Source organism: Meleagris gallopavo, chromosome 1 (assembly GCF_905368555.1).
Source record: "Meleagris gallopavo chromosome 1, MGAL_WU_HG_1.1, whole genome shotgun sequence".
In the NCBI taxonomy this organism is placed as follows: Eukaryota; Metazoa; Chordata; class Aves; order Galliformes; family Phasianidae; genus Meleagris; species Meleagris gallopavo.
This window is the reverse complement of record NC_139404.1, coordinates 82,407,531-82,431,926: the sequence shown is the minus strand read 5'-3', so window position 1 is coordinate 82,431,926 and position 24,396 is coordinate 82,407,531. Positions and strand designations below refer to the sequence as shown.

The 24,396-nt window shown below is 43.5% G+C and overlaps 1 long non-coding RNA gene across 6 annotated transcripts in view; it reads left to right on the top strand.

Moving 5' to 3' along the window:
- The window catches only part of LOC104913508 (uncharacterized), a 273,998-nt gene that overhangs the window by 238,487 nt on the left and 11,115 nt on the right, over nucleotides 1–24,396 (top strand). Inside the window, exon 5 of one of the 6 annotated variants that reach the window (XR_014886907.1) lies at nucleotides 21,595–21,843. The exons of the other annotated variants lie outside the window; for them this stretch is intronic. This is a non-coding gene — a long non-coding RNA (uncharacterized LOC104913508). The remainder of the gene's footprint in view (nucleotides 1–21,594; nucleotides 21,844–24,396) is intronic. 6 annotated transcript variants of the gene reach the window in all.

The window sequence follows — 24,396 nt, the reverse complement described above, 5'->3', positions numbered from 1 at the left end:
TGATGAAAGTACAGCAGAAATAGGGTGCACAGTTAGTCCTGCTTTATTTGTTTGTGTGTAGGTAGTGCATTTCTACAGATAAAGCTCTGATGTAGCAGCCAAGAAACTGGGTAGCAAAACAGAACCTGTGGTTGTGCAACACGCTTTGCAAAGTAAGAAAGTGTGGCTGATGGTTGTGGGGAAATGGGATGGGTATTTAGCTCAATATAGAAACAATACTGGATAGAAAGCTGGCTTCCAAAAAGGACAAGTAAGCAAGCATGGTTGTTGGTTGCAACAAGTTCTGAAAAAGACTTTTCCTGAGGTACTCTGTTAAAAGAGAGGGACTTTTTCTGGGACATTACCAGAAGCAGGTTTCCTACAGTGCTTAATGTTTCCCAGTGCTTAAAAATTTGTGACAGAGAGAGTCTGTCCATGTCCTGGTGCCATGAAAAGGAATTTTCACTGTGTAGAAGACCCACATCTTCTGCATAGCAGGACACAGTGGGAGTATAGTACTTCATTTAAAAGTTCAACACATCTCCAGTTAAGACTATGTGAGCTGGCTGCAATTCAACCTGCTCTTTCAAAATGCTATCATAATCTTTGAACTTTGCCAACAGGCTTTGGAAGACCATCACATTCAACTAATAAAGTACAAGGGCTCAATCTTCCATTCTGCATCCAAATTGCTGTCTGATAGCAACCCGCTGGTAGGACATCATGTAAGATATAGGTCATACACCTCCTCTATGAGTCAGTGGGCTGGTGAAGCTATCTGAGAGATGTCACATAAATTTTTGCAAGAGTTTGGTGGAGAACTGAATACACAGGAACAGCAGAATGTCTTGTTTTCCTACTAAATGTGCCTTCAGCCTCTTGGGTAAAAATACAGGAACTGTCCAGATATTGCTTTTTCTAAGCTGGGTAAGTGAGATCTGTACTCTTGCTCTTTGAATATGCCCCCAAATACTGAGGAGGCTGCTGCAAAACTGCAAAATTCTTCACGTCATACAACACTAGAATGTTTTAAATGGTTCTTGCTGCTATTCTTGAAGCTGATTGTTTGAAACTACTATGTTTTTAGTGATGAGTTTTAACCAAGACTAAATAGGAATTTTTCCCAAAAGGAGATCCAGTATAGGAAGTTGTTATTTTCATGGTTGGAAAAGAAAGCTTCCAAGTTTTTTCAGAAAGCATCTTCTGAAAAAAAAAATCTGTACAAGGAGGAGAAAACTACTCTATTCTCTCAAGGAGTCAGTCCCAATTTAGTGGGTTAAGAGAACAGCATGCTTGAGATTTAGCCTGTGTGAGGTCCAGAAATAAGAGGTGCAGGAGCATCCATCCCTTCATTTGTAGGTACAAAAAGTATATCAAGTATGATGTCTGCATTTTGGTTTTCCTGCACTAGAATAAATCAAAATGATTTCTACTGCAGACAGAGAGATAGACTATCCTGTGGCTTCAGAGTCAATTTGAGACCATCCTGGCCAACTGCCCATGACCCACTGCACTTGTATGCAGATTTTACTCTACATCTGACCTCTCATCCCCCCATCTATCTGCTAAACTCTGCAGATGTCACATGGAGTCCTAGGATTTGCAAGGACAGAATACTTGTCTAATAATCTTGTTACTCCTGGAAGGCTTTTCAGGAGCAGAATGTGTTGCTTTTCAGGTCTGGCACCGCCTTTAAGTGTCTGGCTCCCACCTCTCTTTAGTCACAGGTACTGCTACACCATTAGAAAGCTGCTTTACAGCCACTCCTCTGCTTTCAATTTGGTATATGTCTCTGCCTTTTTTTTTTTTGGTTCAGAGATCAAGCACAGTGATACTTGGCATTTGCAGAACACTGTAACCTATGCAGAGTGTTGCCTGGATAGAAAGCTGCTGACCCACATGCCATCTGTATGAATTAGGTCATACTGGCTGTGTTTTGTCTTCATAGTACAGATAAGGGATGTGATTTATCCTTCTAAAAAGTGGGCTGAAAGTCAGTACTCCCAGCAGCGCTTGTGATGCTTGATTTACTAGCCATAAGTAGGGATAATAAAAACAAAAGGCTAAAAAAAATCAGAAATTGCAAGGTGCATATTGTGTCCCAGCGAGGGTATGGCATGTGTGTGAGCCTGGGCACTGCCCAAAGGGGAGAATGTCTCTGCACTGACTCTGAATAGAAGTCTGTATTACTATAGTGACAGTAGGGGATCCCAGTAAGAAGCAAGCCTTATTTTACTAATCTGCAAGCAAATGCATAGGAATATGCCATCCTTGCCCCACAGGCATTACAGTACATTTGCTGGGAGGAAAGCAGGAGAAGGATCCCGCTCAAAGAGAACTGAGAGGAGGTATGATTTTTCCAATGTCATATTAAAACTTGTGGCAGAGCCAAGACGTAAACCTGTTTTCCCTCTCAGTGCTTTACCGTCCTTTCTTCAATTGTCTCTCTACCACTGTGCCTGCAAAGCTGTCATCTGAAGAGCATTAGGATCTCTTTAGTTTCTCTCTTCCTCACCCCCGCACCCCTTCTCATTAATTTCTAAACTCCTATTTATAAACCTTGTTAAGCCTGCTTGTTCAGGGAGGAGGAGCCGAAACACTCAGCACACAGCCTAGGAGACTCAACAGCAATGCAGGCAGAACTGCTTCTCACTCAAAGGGTAATAACCAGATGGAACAAGTCAGCAGGAAGAGTGCCTGAAATGTCACAGAAATGAGATCAAGCAACAGCTAGAGCTTTGTGTCTGCAGGCAGAAGGGGGACAATCACAGCATAGCAGGAAAGAGTAAGAAAGAAGGGTTGAGTGGAAGGAAAATATTTAAGTGGGTAAGCACATCGCACTAAATGGCCTAATCATCTCCCCAGACCTTCATACTCCTGTTACACATTTTTGACACTCTGTCCCAGCCTCTCTAGCAGTGATGAACAGGAGGCCTGAGGAGCTGGCATGCTGCAAAAAATGTGTGCCATGCTGCTGACTGTGAGTGACTTGTCACCTCTGTTGTGAAACAGATCACTCCCTCCCTGCATCTCACTGAGATGCTGTTCATAAACACAACACATGTTTAGCTCAGGCCTGCTGCACCTGGTGATTTTGTGCTGGCAGGCTGGAGAACAGGCTGATGACAATGTGAACTCCAGTGACAGGAGAAGGACCTAAATAGCTGTCCTACATTGTACGGCACTGTATGCAGCAACCTGACTTCCCTTAACTTTCCTCCTGACAGTGTTTCATGGTAATGATCCAGGCACGACCCAACTATCTCTGCTGTGCCACAGAACCATAGGACAGTTTTGAAAGACAAGTTCATCTGCTGTGAAGAAAGAAAAAAAAAACAACCTTGGTTCCTAAGGTTTATGTAAAGAATAAAACAACTACAGTGAGCCATAAGGAGTCACATTCATGGGTAGAAACAGAACTACATTGTTCACAAAATCGGAGAACAAAGAGGTTCAATGAGAATCCAAGAGCCGTTTCTGCCAAGGGACTGGCATCAGTGTGCAGAACATAACCTCACCTCTTCCGCTTCCGGCTTATCAAGTGATTTCATGGGGCTGGTGTACAGGCACTTCCACAAGCTGCTCCTCATTCCTGGGTTTCTGCCAGGGAAGGCAAAGGACTTGCTGTCGCCAGTGCTCTGCTCCACTCTTCTCCAGCCTGGACTCCTCCCATCAGTCTTGCTAATACCAGATTAACTCTCTCTGCTATCTATACTATTAGGTGATTTCTCATTTGATGCATTATTACAATTTTAATGCCCACAGTCTCGCCAAGCTAAAATCCCAACGGATTAAGTGACTTTTTATGGATCTACTGAAGGATAGTCATTCCTACAAGACAATCGCAAGGTATCAGAGACACAACCAGGGGATGAAAAAGTCTGAGGTAATGAGACCAAGAGATAGAGTAACATAAGGAATATAATGTGCACAGTTACAGTTCATCTTGATGATTTTAACAATTGTGTACTGGACATATCAGGGTACTGAGATACTCTCACGATAATACAAGAAAGTTTCTAAAAGTTACTAAATTTGCCTACATGTAATTGCTTCCTTTGCTGGAGGAAATCTAATCCAGTTTGTGGTACATTCTGACATATCTCAGCAGAAGCTCTCTGCTATTATCAGAGAAAAAAACATCTCATCTTTAGCATTTCTGTGTATGAGGCACAAATGGAAATAGCATTAGAAGTGAGTAATGAAAATGGTTCCAGGTCTAGAAAACCTGGTGAAAATGGGAATTGGGTTTTCTGGGTTTAGGAAAAAGAAGATTGAGAGGGAACATAGAAAACTGTCTTCTGATGACGTTCTGAGAGGAACAGGGATTAATTGTTCCCTGCTTCTGTGACTGAAGAGTTATACAACAAATAGTGGCAGTTCTTTTTGTATAAACAAAAGATTTTGCTTAAGTATTGGAAGTAGATTTATACTGAAAATGAGAAGAGAATAAGCAGTGAAGCAGCAATGGAGACTGTGAGGTCTCTGTTCGTGGAGTCTTTTAAAAACAAAGCTAGTCTAAGCATGTTTTCTTTATTGTAAAGAAGGGATCAGTGAGGTCCTTATCAGTAAAAATAAATGGTCATCTCCATTGGGTTCCCCTTCCCTCTGGAAAGGAAGACAGGAGGTTTGGGTAAAACAAATATAGAAAAAAAACCTTTATATCTCTGTAGGTGTAACTAAGCCCTTTAGTTCCGGAAGCATCTGTAAAGCAGGGCTTGGGTGGAATAGGCTACAGAGGTAATAAATGGGCTACTCCTCATCTTCAGGGATGTGAAGGGAAAGGAAGAACTGGAGGGCATGGGTTTGTCGTGTCACTAAATAGAAGGCTTCAGGGATGCCAAGAGGATGCCAATGCCTGTATCTCAATGACTGCGCTCACAAATGTACAAATAACTAAACTCATAGTAATAAAAGATATTGATGGAAATATCCTGGCATAGCCAAAGGGGTTCACTATTTCAGAGGTTGAATAGGAGAGAAATTTAGTGAAATTCAGATGCCTATATTCCTTGTCCAGTGCCCAGAGAGAAAAGTTCAACAGTATACAGGCAAAACAGATTTTAAACTGCATCATCAGTAACCTATGGTGTAAGCAGTACATTTTTAAACAGCATCCACCAAGCTTGAATTAAAACATTAGATTTTCTCAAGTGTGTATTCTCTTACTTAATACCACTACATGTGAGTTGCCACTGTATACATAGAAATATAGTATGTTTGCCTTGAACTGGGTTGATCTAACCTTGATTAGTTTTTTTCTCTTCATCCCAAGACACGTGCTGATAATTTGTATTTCTGTTGTGTCAATGTTTTTGGTTTTGCCTTATTTTTTTAAGAGTTTTATTTTATCAAATATAGAGGTTCCTAAACAGAGATAGATCATGAGTCATGGCCCTACCTTAAGCTTTTCAACATAATATGTAAGACTGTGGGCTTAACTCTGGAAGATGACAAGAACTGTGATTCCCATCCAACAAACTGTATTCGTTCTGGGCATAGTCTGATTCAGCTGAACTACTTGCACACTCCAAGTTAAGCACTAGGAGGGAGAATAATTAAATCAGGACCTGTTGGGATAAAGAGAAGCACTCTAGCACTGATCATAGCAATGGTAACCCCACTGACTTCAGTGCAGTTCCTCTGAAGTTAATTGAGATAACAGGTATTTATCACTGGTTTATGATAATTAAACGTTGCTTCCGTTCTATAAAAATTGAGTTAACAGAACCTAATTAACATGCGTCCTCCAAGAAGATTAAACTTGGAATAGTCCTATCTAAAGTTCACCATGGTGAAAGGAGCAGGCTCTGTCACACTGCCATTGTTAATGGCATGGAAGGATGAGCTGTTGGTGTGAACTGGCAAGACCTGGTCCAGCTCACAGCAGACTGTGGCTGAGCTCACAGCTGCTCCAGATGAACACCCTGGCTGAGGGAGGAACTCCGTCTGGAAACCTTTTTAGGTAGGGAGATGTAAAACTGAGGCTGTGTCTAAGGCTGCTGGCCTGCTAAGGATGGCAGCTTGAATTCCAGCTTCCCTCCACCCTGTGTTGTCTAATCTGTGATTAGACAGATAATCCTGTTTTCTAAGAACCTCCTGAGGTACAAGAGATTGATGTGACTTCTTACCTGCAAAGGCATAATGAGGAAAGTACTTCATAATGGAGATGTTGTTAGCATAGATATGACTATGTAAGGATAAACTACATTATTTATAACTATGTTGTTTATAAACTATGCTGTTTATCTTCAGATGCCATTTGCTGTTATTGTTGCTCTCTGCTACCTGGTTTCTCTTTTTTGTTTGTTTGTTTTTGTTTATTTTTTCCTGTTCCTTCCATCCCCATCCTGCTCAGATCTGAAAGCCGTACATTGTAGCCCAGCAGTGCCTAAAAGTAGCCTTTCTGCAATCACGTTCAAACCAAGTATGCCAGCACAGCAGCATGCTGCAATGATGTCCAAGAAGCCTTGGCTCAGCTTGGCACTAACATGAGCATCTTTATCCCATGCACAGTGCAGAGATGCCCAAAACCTGATGGGAAATGCACAGACCAGAGTTAAATCCATCCTAGCGTCTAGATGTTCATCAGCACTTTCTGCCTTAGTGTGGCCCAAAGATGAATAATGCAGGAGACTAGTTGAGTCATGAGGCCTCTGTTTTCTCTCAAGTTCCTTGGATGAACAGAAGTTTCCCATAAAATGCTGTTGTGTCAAAAATACATTTACGGCTATCTTTCATCCCCTTCTCACTTCAGAGTAGCAGTGCTTGGACCACTAAACATGACTAATGAAAATGAAGGGTAACATCAAATCCAGAGCTCCTGGACTAGGGAAATAGACTCTTCATCCTGCCTTTCCTATGCAAACTGCATAACCTTGGTCAGGTAGCTGCCCAGCCATCCTCCCAAATGACCTGCTCTTTGCAGTCACCAATCCAGAAAGACCGAGCTTGGTGCAGAGCTGCAGGGCCACATTCAATTATCTCCTCAATGGTGCTTCTCGTAAGTTGACAGGAGAAGGCAAAAAAAAGAACAAAAAACAAAACAAAACAAAACAACAACAGCAAAAACCTTGACTAACACAGGGGTGTTGAAACTACAAAAAAAATAAGAAAAATACTATTCTTTCACATATACTTCTGGTTTTCTGCTGTTTGCTCTCCTTGCTGTTCCCTGCCCCTTCTGTAGTCTCATAGTATGTAAAATATTCTTCATTGCATAACTTACAGTGTTGATGTCACTGTGAAATTTGGTGCTTGGCTGATGGATTTTTTTATTAGATGCAGTGATTAGAATCTAAGCAGTTATCATCACTGTAAAACTTCTATAAATCTGTACTTGTTTCCAGTGGGATTTTCTCTGTGTTTGTTAAATATCTGTCTGATTCAGAACATTTATCGTGACATAGAAGAATGAGTGTGTATGGAGAAGCGTGGGGGGAAGTTCTGGATTTTAAAAGCCTCATCAGATGACTTAGAAGTGGCAAATCTGTATTGTAGAGTAAGGTGCTTTATTTTTTAGCATGCAGACAACTGCAAAACAGCTTGCAGAAGAAACATGCAGACTCAGAAATATTGGTAAGGAGGTACAAAGTGTATTTTCATTGCATTTGTGAATGAAATGTAGCCCAAGGCTGGTGCAAACTACACCTCTTGAGCATGTTGGGAACTCTGGGAGAAGGACTAAAAAATTCCAGTGCCTGGATTCCTAAACGCCAGGCCAACTGTAAAGTATCAGGGATCAGAATTCACCTGGAAAAGATGAGGAGGGGTCCAGGAATCTCTTGTCACATACAGTCAAGACATAAAGAGGAAAGGGGAAACTGCTCTTCAAGTGAACTCATGTCTGTGCATCTTGTTTGTCTGCATATATGGTGACTAACTGGAGTGTCCCACTGAGAACAATACGTTCGGTCAGATGAAGAGGGAATCCTGTCCTGCTGTATGCATCTGATTTGCTCAACTAAGTGGTGGACTCACAGGAAGGACAATCTTAAAGGAGCTGTTTTTTTCCCACTAGGCTGGAACTAGTGTTTTTCTTGTTCTATTTTGGTGGGTTTTTTTTGTTGTTGGCACATCTGAATGTACCTGCAGGTGTAGTTACTCCTGATAATGGAGTACCGTCTTCTGGTTTGAGATAATCCACTTCTGCTCTAGATTGTAGGTGCTGCTCAGTGTTGCCTAGACTGTCTCTTCAGTACTATTCTCTTTCCTTTTTTATGGCCATCTTGTGTCTTCAGGTTGACAACTTTTCTGTCTCCTGCTCTATGCCTTTATAGTCCTTGGAAGAGCAGAGCCTCTTATCATTAAAAAAAAATAAATAAAAAATGAATGTTTTCAAGCACGTGTCCATGAGCACATGCAGTAAGTATGTCCTTGGGAGATACCAACTCAGATTCAATGTTTAAACATGTGTTCTAGGACACACTGTTCATTCTGGAGATGTCATCCATAGGTGTTTCTGAGGCACTACACCTCATTTATCAGTTCAATGTCATTTGGCGTTTTCCCTTGTCCTTTCACCAGAAGGAAAAAAAAAAAGCCAGAGGGTCAATGTTTATAAAAGATCAGTAATTCCAGATTAAATGCAAACGTAAGGCTTACCAAAAAAAAAAAAAAAAGCTCCATTGAGCAATAAAGCACTTACAGTTTGACTTCGTTACGCAAGAGAGAGACTTTCCAGTTGGCTGGCAGCAGTTCCGAAGGGTGTCTGTGTGGTTATTGATTAATTAAGTCTATTGTTACTCACTTCTCTCATTAATCCAAGTGTTTTCTCTTCACTTGTGTCCCTGCACAACCTTGTTTTAAAGGCTTGGAATTCATGAGAGGCAACTGCTCTGAATATCAGGTTGCTTATTTGAAGTGCTAACTCTTCCTGTTCGGAAATCTTTAGGTGTGGCATTTTATACCTCACAAGAATAAGAAAGCTGCTTAAAGTTAAAGGTGGCCCAGCCCCAGTCTTGTGTTCAGAGGTGGAACACTGTGTCCATGCGTAATGGAGAGGAGGGTGCGAGAGGCTGGGCTGGATGCACTCATTTCTTTCCAGTGCCAGGGGTTCCCTGCTGAGCCAGGGGAAGGTGCTGTTCAGGATCATAAATCTCCAGTGGAGTTGTGAAGAGGACTGGAGAGCAGTATAGCAAGCCAGCAGTAATGGTTTGCTTCCAAATAGCCTCCAACACACCATCCTCTGGTTGTGTTCCTAGCGGTTAAAAGGCCTGAGTGACACTACTGCCCCAGCACTGGAAGGCTATGTCTGAAAAACCAGAGAAGGGCCTAACTCTTGCTAAGCCACCCAGTCCCTGGCATCTCTGTTTGCTGTACTGAGGGTACTTTGTTCCCAGGTTGCTGGCCCCAAGCCATGATTCATGTCACACAGGAAGCTGAGCCACTGCCAGCTGGAAGCAGCTTCTGGTCACTGTCTCCAGTCATCGGTGCATGGCTGCAGCCTGTTAGCCTGGCTCCTGACTGCTCGCCTCGCAGGTCCAAGCATTTGCTTTCCGTTTAGAGCCTTTGAGATAGCAGTCTGTGCTATGAGAATGAATGCATTTAGAAAACCACAAGACTGAACTAAGCACCTCTGGGTACCAGGAGCTTCAAGATATCATTGCTGACTGGAAGCAGTCATCAGAAACTAAGATGGCCTGAGTTCAAGACCAAGCACAGGACACTCTTCCTTGCTTCTCCCCAGCATTAATGCTCATTACGAGATTATTTATCACGGCAGCCACAAGTCAGTCATGCTTCCTTCCTGTGTGATGCCAGTATTATTTCCAGTGAAACGCAGGGATCGTGTCATAAGTGAAATGACAGCAAGCGGGTCAGGAGGGCACCGCTCCACCCCTCTGCAGCAGGGGAAGGGAGGAGACAGTCAGTTTGTGACCACTTGGCTGCTTTATAGTTGTGTTTGGGAGGACATGAAAGAGGCCTGGAAATTCCAGAGGGCTATTTTAGGAAATCCTTTACAAGTGCCTCTAGGAAATGGGCTTCACCCCAACAATTCAATTAATTACAATTAATCAGTTGATCCTGAAAGCAGAAGGAAATTGTATCATGCATATTTCATACAGGATTTACCTAAGTATTCTGGTTTTTAGCTCTTTGACACCTGCTGTTTGTCCTTTTGACGGTACTTTCAGTTGGCAGCACCAATACCTTTGTACCAGAAAGGTGGGCTTCCTCTTCTGGGAGCTTCACAATAGTGCCTGCTGGCGTCAGCGGCACCACTGCAAGCTCAGTCCTTGTAAAGTGCAGGCACATACACATAGTGCATAGGCTGGTCTTCCAGCACACAGAGATACACGGAAATGTCCATTTTCTCCAGCTGTATTGAAGGAAGGTGCAGCCAAATTGATGTAGACAAAACAATATATTTAAACATAATTGCACCAATTATCCAAGGACACTGTTTTTAAATCAACAGCCTGTACCTTACTCTGATTGAATTAAATCGTTACAAACCTCAGAGGCTGTTTATACTCTCTCTGTCTTGTTTAAATCCCTTTTCCTATTGTCTGCTTTATCAGTCAGTGAGTGTGCCTGTGGATTTTGCAGTGTCCCTCTTTGGTCAGATTAGAGATGTTTGAGGTGCCTTCCTCTCTAAAGCCTTTCACACACAGGGCGATTGTCCAGCAGAAGTTCCCCACCACCTCTCCCATCCTCCAGAGGTACATTTGCAGTTGTGTTAGAACAGCCTGAAGTGCCACAGCCAAAGCAGATGCTGGCAAACTCATTTTACTCTGTGCTTTAACAAAAGAAGGATTGGACCCTTGAAGGCCACAGCAAGCCTGATGTGGGTGGGTCATCTTATCTTCACTCACCCTCTTTGTTTTCCTCACTGCTCTCTTCAAATATTTCTTTGTCAGTGTTTCAGATCACTTCAGTGAGGTGGGAAGAAAAACTGTTTTTGAAAGAGCAAAGTGACAGCTCAAACCTTGCGCGCTCTGTCTACTCCTCCAGGTTCCCTGGAATGCAAGCACTTGGCCCCATGCAAACTGTGGCCCCAAGCAGTTCTGCCTTTCTGTTGCTTTAAAGTTGCTGGAAATAGGTCGCCACATCTAAGAAGGACCATAAGAAAAGAATCCTAAACATTTTAATTAGAAGGCATTTCTGAATTGGCAGTGCTCTTGACAGTGCACAGCAGAGCTTATAAATAGAGCTTCAAGTACCCATGATGTCACAGACCACAGGAGCTTCTGACTTGAGATTTATTACATCAGATCATGGCTTGCTCACAGGCTCGTAACTTGCAGCCTATTTACAGTCAGTACACCCTGTATTATTCCTGAACCACCTCTGTGTTTAGTCCATACGTAAATGCTGCCTGGGATTGAAACAGTAAACAACCAATTAAAAGTTTAACCTCATCCTTTCCAGTTTTGTCCTATATTATTAGCTGAGGATACTGTTGCCTAAATTAAGGTGTTTAAGATAATAGAAGTTATTAATTTCCTGTGTGTGTTCAGATTGATTAAGTAACATTCAGATTTTAAGTAACATGTTCTCAGAAATGAGGGTAGGATCTCACTCACTTTGGCCATGTTTTGAAAGAGCTCACAGTCAAGGCTGAAAGATTTAAATACAGGCCACTGTAAACCTCAGCCATTAATGAATCCTGAATTTAACAACTTTAAGATTGGAAAAAGCCATGTCCCTCTCATATCCCCTACTATTTCTGATTTCCAAGAACTTCAGGCTGAATATTTGGAAAAAATTCTTCTCAGAAAGAGAGGTGAGGCAGTGGCACAGGCTATCTAAGGAGATGGTGGAATCACCATCGCTGGAGGTGTTCAAGAGCTGTGTAAATGTGGCACTGAGGGACATGGTTAGTGGGCATGGTGGGGATGGGCTGACGGCTGGACTAGATGATCTTAGTGATCTTTTTCAACCATAATGATATTATGACTCTCTGACTCTATGACTTGGTTTCCCATAGTCCAGGGAAAGGCACCCAACAAGAAATCTGCTGGAAGAGCCAGACCTGTCAGCCTGTGCCTGTCCAGCTTGATACACTACAAAACAGACAAAGCTCACTCTAAGTAAAATGCTATGTGATGATATCCAGCTATCTAAAAACTGATATATGCAGGGATCTGAAAATAGACAGGAGATAACTGCATTATTCAGAAATGGCAAAATGGGAAATAATTTATGTGGCTGCTCTTGGATGAATGTCCATAAATATCACTGGTGCATTGTTATATGTTCTCTATCAAAGCTTACTGTAAAGCACTCCTACATCTATCATTGTGATTTACTCTTAAAAAATAATAATAATAATAATAATAATAATAATCAGAAGTCTAAGTCTACCAGAGAACAAAAGTAATTAGTAGTACTAACAGCCTGTAAAACACTTCAGACTATGCCTTGGGGTTTCATAGTCTATGATCTTAAAAACATAGCATAGCCTGTTCTGCTGGAAAGCCTGCCACTGTCCTGGGATCAGAAACTCCTTTTGTGTTCTCGTGAGACAAACTACCCAGAACAGTGAGTAGAGAAAGATCAAATACTACATGTCAGTGTAATTTGCAAGAGAACACAAGGGAAATTTTTCTCTAGCCAACTGGTTCTTTCTAAATGTTCATCTGTATTAATGGAAGGGCTTACAATGTTAGCAGCTCCTTGCTGGAGTTGGGACCGAGTGCAGGTGCATGAGAAATCTAATTTACTGCAGTCTTCTCTGTGCAGAGTTTACATTTTGTTCATAACATTGTTTAGTAAATAGTGAGTTGGCTAGTTATTTGGTACTGGTGGCCATAAAAGAGATGTATACTGCACAGTATTTCAGCAATATTTCTTGTAGCAAGGTTCAGTGAGGTAGACTGGCTGACTGGCAGAGCTCATAGGGTTGTCATCAATGACACAGAGTCTGGTTGGAGGCCTTTAACTAGTGGCGTTCCCCAGGGGTCAGTGCTGGGCCTGGTCTTGTTCAACATCTTCATCAGCAAACTGGATGAAAGGATGGAGTCCACCCTCAGCAAGTTTGCTGATAATACAAAGCTGGGAGGAGTGACTGATGCACCAGAAGGCTGTGCTGCCATTCAACAAGATTTGGATAGACTGGAGAGTTAGGCAGGGAGGAACCTGATGAGGTTTAAAAAGAGTAAATGTAAAATCTTGCACCTGGGGAGGTACAACTGCATGCATCAGTACAGGTTAGGGGCTGACCTGCTGGAGAGGAGCTCTGCAGAGAAGGACCTGGGTGTCCTGGTGGACAACAGGTTGGCCATGAGCCAGCAGTGTGCCCTTGTGGCCAAGAAGCCCAATGGTATCCTGGGGTGCATTAAAAAGAGCATGGCCAGCAGGTCGAGGGAGGTGATCCTCCCCCTCTGTTCTGCCTTCGTGAGGCCACATTTAGAATCCTGTGTCCAGTTCTGGGTTCCCCAGTTCAATAAAGGGATCTTCTGGATGGAGTCCAGCAGAGGGCCATAAAGATGATAAAGGGCCTGGAGCATCTCCTATGTGAGGAAAGGCTGAGTAACCTGGGTCTGTTCAGCCTGGAGAAGAGAAGACTTGAGAGGGAATCTGATTAATGTTTATAAATATATAAAGGGAGATGAGAGGCAATGGATGAGACCAGGCTCCTCTTGGTGGTGCATAGAGATAGGACAAGGAATAATGGCCTAAAACTTGAACATAGGAAGTTCTGTACTAATGTGCAGAAGAACTTATTTACAGTAAGTGTGACAGCACTGGAACAGATTGTCCAGAGAGGTTGTGGAGTCTCCTTCTATGGAGATATTCAAGACCTGTCTGGATGCCTACCTGTGCAACCTATTGTAGGGAACCTGCTTTAGCAGGAGGGTTGAACTCGATGATCTCTTGAGGTCCCTTCCAATCCTTGCAATTCTGTGATTCTGTCATTCTGTTTAGTAGGTGATAGTAACCTGTAGTAATCAGTAGTAACCTGATTTGTATGTTCTTACTTATGGGTCTGCTTTTCAGTATCTGGTGTGTTCTCAGACTCTTGCTAATGATGTAGGCAGAGTGGAAGTTGTGGGAGTGCCAAGTGCTTTCTCCCTCTAAAGAGAAGAACCAAGGTGCTGTTAATGTCAAAAAAAAGCACTGTCTGTACAAAGGAAAGTTACCTGTGAGCACTGCTACTGATCTCAGGTGTTTAATCATCAAGGAAGGGCCCCTCAACATTTAGAGATAAAGTATTACTAAATACACAGAAAGACCTCACTTTTTATACCTCCTGGATATGGATGTCCTTAGTGTACAGGGCAGTTATGTCTCCAGGCTTTTTGCTGTAGCCATGACAGCTCAAATCCCATTTTCCTTCAATCAAAGCACCTGTGCAATCCCTTGACACTGGAGACTGCATCTTTAAGGAAAACATCAAATATTGAAAAACTTCCCTTTATAAAAATTATCTGTAACGTCCATCAACCAGATACTGGCACACTGCCTCTGGTTCAGAGTAGCATGGAGGCTACTAGGGGACCTCCAAGAGGTGTTACTGTGTGTGTTCCTGTCCTACTACCTCTCACGGCACTTAATAGCAGTAGTGTGGACACTGAAGAGTTAATGACCATTCGGATTCATTTTTCTTCCTTTCTAATTAGATCCCAGAGGAAAAATGCCACAAACCTCAACCATGTCCTTAATCTCCTGAATAACAGAAGCAGTATTAAAAGAAAACAGCTCTTCCTGGGAGGGGTGGATACTCCTTAGTGTCCCAGTGCCAGGTTCCTGGTGCAAGCCCTGTGGGCTGGCTGGGGCACACAGGTCCTGCTCACCTGGGATGGGCTCCTGCCAGCATCGTGTGCGGCTCCAAAACAGCCCATACTGTGGAGGGCAGGGGAGAAAGGGAAGGAGAAGCCCAGGTATGTGGTAAGCACCATGCTCACCTCTGTGAGAGACGGCTTCCTTCCAGGCCGGCAGCACGTTGGCAGAGGGATGAGAGGACAGGTGTCTTGTGCTTTCTCAGTGCAGCTTTGGAGTAGTGCCTTCCCTCACCAGCTCTGTTGGCTCCCTGGCACCATAAATACCTCTATGAAGCGTGTGCTGCTCTGAATCCATGGTGTAGAAAGCTTTGGCCAGCCTAGCAAAGCAGTCTGCCAGTGGTTTCTATGCGCATCAGGAAGACTCCATATAGCTGCCCAGGACCATTATCAAAAGAATTAGGACATAGAAGTGCACTCACTAACACACCCTCTCCTCCTCCTCCTCCCTCTGACTCAACAAGTGGTGTAAGCTGCAAACAGCAACCTTATCCCAGCAAGCGAGTGCTTTATTTCCATAACAAATCGAGGTATTTTGAGTTTTAAAACCCACATGTTTCTCTGAGTTATACAAACACAGAGGCATCTAGATGTTCATATACTGCATCGTTAGAGCAAGTGGGAAAATCCCTTCAATAGTATGTGCCTGCTCCATAGCTACATGGCTGAGCAGGGTTATTCAGAGTATGCAGCAGGCTGAGATAAAAGCCCAAAAAGAATGCCGAGAGAGGTGCAAAAGTTTCCCAGGTGAACCTTGGTAGAACTAGAATGTACTGCAGTCCTGGCTCCCAAATCAAAAGTCAAGTGCTCCTGTGAATGAACTGATGCAGAAAGCTATCTAGCAGGAGAAGAAGCAAAGATATTGAAAGAAAGAGGGTGTAACTAGACAGGTAAATATTACATTCAGTGTTTTCCAGTGTACTATATTTCATTTTCCTCTTCCTACTTCCTTGTTGAGACAGAAAGTTGTCATCTGGACACAAGGAGAAATTTCCCATTGATTTGTTACATTAGGGTATATAGGGGAAGTCTGGTAGTATATAGCTTTTTTCAGAATGATGTTCTACCTTTAGAACTGTCACAGACACCAAGACCAGTTGCTGGAGGTCTCCCTTGGTGAACTCGAGATGTTGATGAGTAGGTCCCAGAGAAAATGGCCATTTCCTTCCAATAGTTTTGGCTTGTTAATCAAAGAGGTGTTAATTAACTCAGTGTTAAAAGCAGCTGCTCATGGCTCATGCTAGAGCTCACCTTCACCATAATAGCTCTGCTGAAAAAGAGTGATTTCCTGGTATGGATTCAGACCTGCGTAGGCTTTGTCTCTCTAGTTTTCTTCTCTGAGGCTCTGTCCCTTCCACGGAATGGGCAGCCTGCCTCTGTCTACCTTCCACCTACCTCGGGATGTCCAAAGTTACAGCAATCAATGACATGACCCAGCCTTATCATCTACTAGGAAATTATAGAGCTATTAGGAATGCGGAAAATACATTTTCTCCCCCTCTTCTCCCTCTAGGCAACTGCAATCAGCAAAAACTTTAATGTAAGTGCAGTGATTCAGGAAAAAGCAACAACAGTTGCTTTGGTTTGGATTTTTTTTTTTTTCCTGGTATGGCTCATTTACTATCTGGGAAAATAAACTGCAAATGCAATACTGAGCTCTGCTAGCTACAACACTACACCTGTAGCTGTGCTTTGTGTGGGGAAGACAGTGAGATCTGAAACTGTGCAAGGCAGTAAAATATTTTATTAAAAACTGCAGCACCCTGAGGGGTGAAGGAACTGAGCTGTAGGTACGTAGGAAAAGCATTTCCACAGTATGAGGAATAAAAGCATACCACATTATGAGGACATCCACATGCACACAGAGCCTTTCTAAGGAGAGCTTCCCAGTACCACTATGTATGTGGCTTCCTGTCCCAGCTCGTGTAGGCTGGGATGCCAAAAGCAGCTTGGTATGAATATCATCAGGTCTTTCTGGCTGACAGGTATTGACCGTAATACTAAGTGGCTGACTCAGTTTCAGCCTAGTGGCCTCCTAAATCTCTCAATTTGTGCCAGATATAAGGAGATCTCCATCACGCGGGTATCTCCAAAGCACCAGATTGAGGCCAGCACATCCGGGCACACAGAGTACTAATCAGTCCTCCAAGGCTGAATCATCATCCGTTCTTACCAGACCTGGTTTTGAATCAGGTCAGAGGATCAGCTGTTTATTGTAAAAATTCATAAGCTCTCTATCCTTCCTTGCCAGTAAAGCTATTCAGCTTTCCACTGCTGTTTCACAGAGTTACCCTACGTGGCCTGTGCTTGACTTCTCCTTAATACTGCTCTCCAGAGAGAAACAAACATAGCGTCACCCTTGGTCAGGGCAGGGTGCCCTGGGTGCATGACCTTTACCAGGGTGCCCTCTGTGCATGACCTTTACCATGTTAACCCGCCCTCATCTTGCACGACAGTGTTAATTGCCTCTTAGGGCAGCTTTGTCTCCAGCCCTGGGAGCTTAGGACACAAAGCTCATGCTTCCAATAGTTAGTTAGGAAGTAGTAATAGCCACTTGAGATTCCAGTATGAGAAAAGGAGAGGCTGATCATAGCCCTGTTTCAGCACTCCATCAGAGCAGAGGAATACCAAGATGCACGTTAGTTTCAGCTCAACCCTCTCCCTTGATAATACAGGCTCTTCCTCTTCTCCTGTCTCAGCTCTGCAGCACAACCCACGTGAGGAGGGCATGATGCAGTCTGTTCTTGTTTCCTCCTTCTCTGGGTTCTATCAGAAACACCACGCTGAATCAGAGGCAGGGGCTGTGACTGAAATGAGAAAACTCAGAAATGCACAGATTTTAACCCCAGCTCTGCGAAGGGAAACTAGGCCTCAAAAATTTGTGAGATACTGAGCAAAATAGTGGCTACAGAAACACTGTATGAATTAGAAACTGCCTAGCAAGCAGCAAAAAAGGATACCGGAAAGTGGCCAGCTTAACAGAGGTAACAAACAGGAGTCAGAGATGCTACATGACCTTCTACACTCTTGGAATACCTGCTGTTTTTGTAAATTTGTTTGAGAAGAATCCCTGCAAGATCTCTCTTCTGTTCCATTGGGTGGTGATGGCTGGGTTTTCCAGCACAAACATAGCTGTTCTACAGTGAGAAGTTTCCAGCAGGGATACTCTTTTCACATGCACTTGGATGAGAAGTTATTTAAAAGCCCATGTTCCACATTTGGTAGTTGGGGACAGAGTACCACAAACCAGCATCACGTGTCGAAATATTCTAGTTCCAGACATGTAAATCTAGCTGCTGGCAATATGTTCCCATTGTATATTAAGCAGCACAGATCTGGAAGTATCTGGAAATACTTCCTGCATCCAGATCTCCCCAGCAAGAACCATGTCTTGGGCAGGCTGTGTTTTTATTGCCTTTACTGCCTTGTTCAGATGATAGCCCAGTGCTTAAAGTGAGCTGTGTGAGTAATGGGATTTCAGTATAATGGAGCCATTTGCATCTGCCCAAATGAAATGGTGTTTAATGGTCTGTACAGTTATATGACCTCTGGTTGCAATCTGATCAGATATTGCAAAATAAATGGAGTCTTGCTGATAAAGGGAGAGGAATGGAGAGTGTTATAGGGGGAAAGATTGAAATCTAGGGTATTGCCCCAGTAGGGGTGATCATTAGGGGGCAATCTTATATCTGAAGCTGGAAAGGCCCATGACAGTGCTAGAAAATTCCATGCTACCAACCAGCTTTTCCATGAGATGTGTAATCATGAGGTCTAGACTCTTTGGGTACCAGTTCTAATTGCACTGATTTATTTTTTCTGTGCAGTGTGTTAACCTTGCACCACTGCCAAGTCTCAGATATTATAACTAGGTTTCCTTTCCCTTGATTTTTCCATACCCTCGGGTTGCGTATCAGATAGCTTATATAGTCTTCTTCTCAGGTAGACAACAGTATGTGTAACCTTGCTATTTGCAGTTAGAAAGCTGTTATGGAATGGACACACTGTGCAAATATAAGTTGTAGATTATCATGAACCAAACCTGCCATTAAGATGTGTGAGAGGTGGAAAGCTTGGTGCTTACAGCAGTGAGTGGCCACCTTATACATCTTGCTGGCCTGGTTTCTCTGCACAAAGCCAGTCAACTGCTCCAGTTTGATCAACATTGCTTTTACCTCAACACTGCAATTTAGGCATCTTCGCTGAAACAGTGCTGACTTGAGAAATGCTTTCATTTGGAGCTTTTTATTATATACAGGAAAAGTACTGCAAACCATTTCCAGAGCATTTGACCTCATTTGCAACCTGTCATGTGGGAAAGAGACCATGAAGCAGAAGGAGAGTGGTTGGGACCAGTCAGGAAGAAGAGCACAGCAATGGAAGCATTTGTGATATGTGTTGTCCTAACAACAGCAGCTTTCTCTAACCTAAGATTTCCTATTTAACATCTTGAAGAATCTCTGGGTATGGCCTGTTACCTGAGAGGAACTTCAGGAGAGGGAGGAAGTGAGAAAAAAAACACATGCTGCTGCTTTAGGGCGAATTTAGTTGTTCACAGCCTGAAGCCTTGAGCTTTGCTTCACTCAGACAGATGTGGAAGACAGGCAGAGCTGGCGCAAACACATCTATCATACCTTTGCCATGAGACTGCAGGTCCATAGGAGTACAGGTACCGTCCTGACAGAAAGGTCCATGGGGACCCTTCTGGGACCAATGTCACTTGAAATGTCACCAAACTCTGTGCAAGCCTCAGTACCAGCCTGTGCCCTGATTCAGTGAAGCAAGGCAAGGGAGCTAAAAGCAAGGTGGCTTGGGGACAGTTACATATCAGGTTGTGGCAAGGCCAAAGCTTTCCAGATCCTTGTCCTTCCTCTCAAGTTAGAGTAGTCTCAGTTGCATGTTCAGATCTTAGCCTCACAGCTGAGCAGATAATTTGGGTCCATTGCAACCGAGATGTGAACCACCGAAGCCTAAAACTTCTTTCACTCAGCCTGCCAGCAACCACCGACTGGAATTTGACAGCTAAGCACTGCTAGTCTGTATTTGATTTACACTGGCGGCCTTCTCACTGAGAGTCAAGGTCAACAGGAGCAGCACAAGGAGGTGAAGAGACTGTTACAGCACACAGAAGCCACCCAGACACTCACATGCAATTTGATTTCTCTTTCTTTTTTGTTGCTATTTTTCACAAAGCATACCTACAGATTTAGGTTGTAACCCCAGAGGTGTTGCAACAACTCATGTCACATTTCATCTGCAACGTTTGCACGGTCTGCTTTGCAAGCAGCCTAGGCTTTCCTGGGCACACCAGAAGGCACTTGCACAACGGTCGATACTAGGTGAGCTGCATGCCGAGGCTGGCACATTGCCACAGAAGCGTTGCCCCACATGTTGCAAGGATGAGCAAAGCATATTGGCATTTTCGGAAAAGTTCTCTCTTGTGTCTAAGCCAAAAGTCTCCCAACTTGAGGAGCCAGTCTGGAGCTCACAGAATCACAAGCAGGAGTGGAGGAAAGGCTGGGATATATAGGAAAGCCTTGAGCCTCTTATATGGCCTGGCCTATTTGTGCTTGCTCCTTTTCACCTTTGGTGAAACACTGTTTGCTTCTCTCTGAAGACCATTTCCTTCCCAATCACCTACTGTATCAGTCCTCAAGAAAGCTTGCTCTGGAGTAAAATGCCTGGTGAGTCAAGCTTCACATCTCCTCTCCTCTCTCTTGACCTTGTCCCCAGCCATTTGCCCCATCCCCACCCCTCAGCTGCCTGGAGGCCTCCCCACGTCCCAGAGAACCTGGTATGGGGGCTGAGAGGACGGCAGTGCTGGTGTAACTGGTTTGGTCAGCAAAGCAAGCTGCCCAGACTGCAGCAGGTATTCCTCAGGGCATCCTGCGCTGCCTTGTGCTCCTTGTCCAGGGAAGTAAGGGCCACAAAGGCCAGGGAGGAGGCTCCTGCTGATAAATGGCCCTGTCTGACATATGGGTGGTGGGAAGCCAGCAAATAACATTCACTGGTGCTGGGTTCAGCAGCGGGGAGTTAGGGGTCTCCATGAGGCTAAGAAAAAGGATAGAGATGCTCTATGTCACCTTTAGCCCCGTGAGCACAACCAGGCACAATCAGGTGGTGCCCGCTGGTTTGCAAGGGAGCAGTGTCCTTGTAGAAAAATGACTCTCACCAGCACCCTCTTTTGCAGTCCTGAGTGGTTGCCCTGAGGGAAGTGGAAAAAGCCAAGGGGGGAGTCCTGTTCTGCAGCATTTTCTCCTTGAACTCCAGAAGGATAGGTAAAGTAATTGTAAATGGCCGTGGACTCCAGCAGCAACCACATGTCCCTGTTGGGACATTTCTGCCTAGCTGGCGGGGATTTGCATGAATGTACAACAAGCAGCCCAGGGCAGCATGTTGGCTGGGCAAGTCGTGTTGTGGCATTTTGCCGGTACTGTTTGCTAGTGTCCAGATGTTCAGGAAGCTGGAGGTGTGCACTCCTGGCCTCAACAGTTCTTTTTTCTGCCCCTCCTCCTCCAACAATGGAAAGAGCATTAGGTAAGGACAGCTAGCCCCTTTCTTCTGCCAGTTAAGTCTTCAGCAGGAGATTCCTGCTCTGGACTTCATGCTTACGCCAAAGAAACTTCATTGGAGCAAGTGTAAGTATCAGATCCCAAGCGCTGAGCTGAGACTTGGTCTTCACTTCTGTCACAACAGAAGGGCAAAGCCAAAATGGGTTATTCCCTTTTCATTTTTTAATTCCTTTTGCCTCAAGGTCCTAATGCTGTGGACAAGTGCCAAGAACTTCTGGATCTCTTTTCTTTGGATTTTTTCAGACACTGCTTGTATCCCTGGAACAGGTGATCTTCCCATTCTTACCAGTGATTTTATTTTTTAACCCTATTATCTGCAGTGCGTTCCAGTGAGAGAGGTGGCCTGTAAGCCTGTCATCTGAGATCATCCTGCTCTCAGCGAGCCAGGACCTGTGGAAAGGAAATCTTTTCAGGCCAGGAATGTGTTAACTGTTCGGCATTGGCTCTCCCATCTGTGTGTTGTACTGGGGATTTTCCACCGGTTCTGCCTGTTCCAACTTCTCAGCTGGGTGCATTTTCCCACAAAGATGTGGCCTCAGAAATGCCATCTTCATTGTAAAGTCACTCAGGTAAAGAAAATGGTCAGAGCATGGTTCTCATACTCCCTCCTTGAGAAGGAGGCACTGTGCTTTATCTTGCATTATAACTGAGACTGAGCCTTTGAAAAACTACATGTCAGGGCAGAATTATTTATAGTCATGTCAAACATTCCTGAGTATATGGGTAAAACCCAGGATAACGTATCCTGGTATGCAACTGATGAGAAAGGCGTGTTTTGCTGACAAAGATGGTGTTTGCCAATCAGAGATCCTTGTCGTTTTAGTAGCAACGTCAAATAACATGTCGTATTTTATGATTACCTTAATAATCGCATATATAATAATGCATTTTGTCAGCAGCAGACTGCAGCAGGAGACAAAAGCCAAATTAAATTTGTGAATTTGACTAGAGGAGGTCGCAGCCTGTTCTCAGGCCATGTTTGCACTGCTCGCCAGAACAAAATATTTCTTAAATAGAAGGCTGGAGACACTACAGTGCAGCTAATATATGACCCATTAGAAATGCTTGAGTAAAAAATCTCAAGAAATTTCAAATAATTTCTCCCAAATAAAACTGTGGGGAGGGGAGGCAGCTGTATCGATGAGTCAGTAGTGAGTCCAGATCTTGATATGTAGCTGTTTATTTTCTTCATAGTCTATTTGCCCTTTTTAAAAATAACACAGGCTTTATACATGTGCATGTTAACTATGCAATGATACACTGTTGTTGTGCTTGTCCTTTAAATAATTTCCTACTTAAGAATATTCCAGCACTTGTAATGCTATGCCTTGTATTCAAAAAGTGCTTAGGTTTAGTGTCTGTGCTCACCTTTTCTCAGTGTAGTAAAGACCTCCACATCTCTAGATTTCCATTTATGTGGGCATTCCCATTGCCCCCCATGAGAGGAAACTGTGGTAAATCATATCATTCATTAGAGAAGGTCTGAACAAGGGCATTTGGGAATTCTTACTCCCTGCTTTCCCGTTGAAATGGGCTAAAAAGTTGTTCAGACTGTTGAATCTGAGCCACATCTGAAATGGCTCAAATGGAGTGTCCAAGAACAAATAAACCATTTTGGTCTTCTCAATCATATTGTGCCAATAAATGCTTTGCCTTCAAAAGCAGGTAGGCTTGCTAAAAAATTAGATCCTCTGATTTGCTCTACGCTTATGCAGAAACAATCTTGATTCCTGAAATAAGAAATATTTTAACTTCCACCTTTCAACTAAGGAATGGAGAGGACAAAGAGTAGAGCAAGTTTGTCATAATAATGTAATGCTTTAAGTTTCTGTTTAATAGACAGCTACAGTGGAGAGAACAAGCTGTTTGATTTGTGTCTTCATCTTGACCACCAAGCCTGTCTCTCCTTGGGAATAAATGTATGCATCCCTGACATGCCATTGCTGGGGAATCCAAGCACTTTGCATTGTGTTTTGAAGGCAGCTCAGGTTCTCTGCTGTCACACAGAGTATGCAGATTTGATTTTGATTTCTTGATGGTTTTAGTTCAGGGGCATACGTTTATTTTCTGGTAAAGCTCAGACAGAGGTAGAAGCTTCCTGGCCATAAAGGAAGCATTGACATCCCAGTGTATTGACGTCTGCGGAAAGACCACCAAATGGAACAGTTAAATAAAGTATGGGAGAAATGGAGTTAACTACTGTTGGCTCTCTGTCAAAGCTGTGTAACTTCTCATACTGGACTGAATGTTTTTCCCTAGGTTTGTTTCTCTCTTAGTGACTTGGTAAAGTGTAATGGTGATACTGATAATGTGCATGCAGATCACTCTGCCTTAAAAATTTTTACTGTCTGGTCCGAGATATACTAGTTGGGAGAATACACATCCAACTCATATCTGTGCTGGCCCTAATATAATTTCATCTGTGCTTGCAAAAAATAAAAATAAAAATGCACAGCTTAGTCTATTTAGGTAGCTCAGAAAATAGCTCCTTCAGTGGTATGAATGGCATCTCTATTACTGAAATATTTTTGTCATGGCTCTAGCAATATATATATGCTGAAAAATCCCCTCTAGTGTAAACACACCCAACAGGAACATGATGTCCAGCTCTATGGGAAGGTCAACTAGGTGGCTAACTCTCATAGACACATTTGAAATCAATACTATCTAAATCCTGTTGTATTTTTATTTTTTTTTATCTGAGAGTTTACACTAACTATTTGTATTCCCTGTGGGGTCTCTGACCAATGTGGCATCACCTTTCCTCAATCCCAAATCCAAGACCAACTACCTGCTGGTCACCCTGTCTTCAGCGTGGGCTCTCAGCCATCCCCAGGCAGCAAAGCCAGGCCTGGAAGCCTGGGCTGGGCTGCACTGGGATGGAGAGAAAGTGCCACAGGCACTTGGAAGGGATGACTGAGCTTGTCAACAGCAAGCAGCAAAGCCTATGTTAGCTTAGCCATGACCAATCAAGGCACATTCCCTTCTACTGAATTAGACCTGCCCCCACGATGCAAAAGAAGTGGAAGATTTGGAGTGTTACACCAGTGGGTGTAGGTTTCACTTGTTTTAAGATACACAAATCCTAAGCCTATTTTTCTCTTTCTTTTCTGCCTCTGGAG